Genomic DNA, 2158 nt, shown 5'->3' with positions numbered 1-2158 from the left:
TCTCTCTCTCTCTCTCTCTCTCTCTCTCTCTCTCTCTCTCTCTCTCTCTCTCTCTCTCTCTCTCTCTCTCTCTCTCTCTCTCTCTCTCTCTCTCTCTCTCTCTCTCTCTCTCTCTCTCTCTCTCTCTCTCTCTCTCTCTCTCTCTCTCTCTCTCTCTCTCTCTCTCTCTCTCTCTCTCTCTCTCTCTCTCTCTCTCTCTCACACACCCTGGACACATTAAAATAGATTAAATTGAGATGTTTTGTCACTGGCTTACACACAATACCCCATAACATCAAAGTGGAATTATATTTTATATAATTATATTTCAATAAATATTCAACCCCTTCAGGAGTAAAAAAAGTGCTTAACAAGTCACGTAATAAGTTTCATGAACTCCGTGTGCAATAACAGTGTTTAACATGATGTTTGACTGACTCCCTCATCTCTGTACTCCACACATACAATTATCTGTAAGGTCCCTCAGTCCAGCAGTGAATTTCAAACATTGATTCAACCACAAATACCAGGGAGGTTTTCCAAGGCCTCACAAAGAAGGGCACCTATTGGTAGATGGGTAAAAATCTTATGGTGTATCAATACACCCAGTCACTACAAAGATACAGGCGTCCTTCTGAACTCAGTTGCCGGAGAGGAAGGACACCACTCTGGGATTTCACCATGAGGACAATAGCTACTTTAAAACAGGTACAGAGTTTAATGGCTGTGACAGGAGAAAACTGAGGATGTATCAACAACATTAGTTACTCCACAATACTAACCATGATAGAGTGAAAGGAAGAAAGCCTGTATTGAATAAAAATATTCTAAAACATGCATCCTGTTTGCAAAAAGGCACTAAAGTAATACTGAAAAGCAATTCACTTTGTCCTGATTACAAAGTGTTATGTGTGGGGCAAATCCAATACAACACATTACTGTGTACCGCTCTCCATATTTTCAAGCATAGTGGTGTCTGCATCATGTTATGGGTATGCTTATAATCGTTAAGGACTGGGGAGTTTTTCAGGATAAAAAAGAAACAGAATGGAGCTAAGCACAGGTAAACTCCTAGAGGAAAACCTGGTTCAGTCTGAGTTCCACCAGACACTGGGCGTTGAATTCACCAGCAGGACAATAAACTAAAACACAATCCCAACTCTACACGGGAGTTGCTTATCAAAAACACAGTGAATGTTCTTGAGTGGCCGAGCTACAGTTTTGACATAAATCTACTTGACAATCTATGGCAAAACCTAAAAATGGGTGTCTAGCAATGATCAACAATCAATGTGGCAGAGCTTGAAGAATGTTGAAAAGGATCATGGGTAAATGTTGCACAATCCACTTGTGTAAAGCTTTTAGAGACTTACCCAAATAGACTCACAGCTGGAATCGCTGCCAAAGATGCTTCTACAAAGTATTGACTCAGAGGTGTGAATACTTATATAAATTAGATATCTGTCTTAAATTTCCAAAATGTACAAACACAACAATAACAGCGGAACACAAATCACTTGTGTAGACAACCCTGTGTGATCAATGCAGAGGTAGTTAGGGTCAAGTTTGTCTGATCAATTTCTCACTAATAATTTCCAATGCACATAGCACGCACACGCACACACACACACACACACACACACACACACACACACACACACACACACACACACACACACACACACACACACACACACACACACACACACACACACACACACACGCTGACACACAGCCCCTCCTCACAGCCATATTACAAGCCATGATGATGTTAACTCAATAATGTGCATTCCAATCATGTATTTCAGTAATCACTATTAATCTAATGTTCAGTTAACCAGAGACTTTTAGGGTCAGATTTACTAAGCGTTTGCACATTTCACGCCTCAAGGGAAAATGAAACATTGCAGACAAGCAGGGTGAAAATAATTTATGAAGGTAAAGTGTAATTAAGATGAAGTCTAGGGCAGATGGAGAGTGTGTTATGCTTTGGTGCCAGTGCTTAGTTAGTGGTAAGTGGTAAGTAAGGGCTTAGCACAGTAAATGTGACTCACACTATTGTAGCCAGTTGGTCTGTGTGTTGGGATAAGAGGAGCCTGGGTCATTCCCTGGTGTCTGTGTGTTGGGATAAGAGGGGCCTGGGTCGTTCCCTGGTGTCTGTGTTTTGGGATAAGAGGAG

The sequence above is a fragment of the Oncorhynchus kisutch genome, unplaced genomic scaffold (assembly GCF_002021735.2).
Source record: "Oncorhynchus kisutch isolate 150728-3 unplaced genomic scaffold, Okis_V2 scaffold3996, whole genome shotgun sequence".
Lineage (NCBI taxonomy): Eukaryota > Metazoa > Chordata > Actinopteri > Salmoniformes > Salmonidae > Oncorhynchus > Oncorhynchus kisutch.
The sequence above is the reverse complement of the archived record's forward strand: the minus strand, read 5'-3'. Positions refer to the sequence as shown.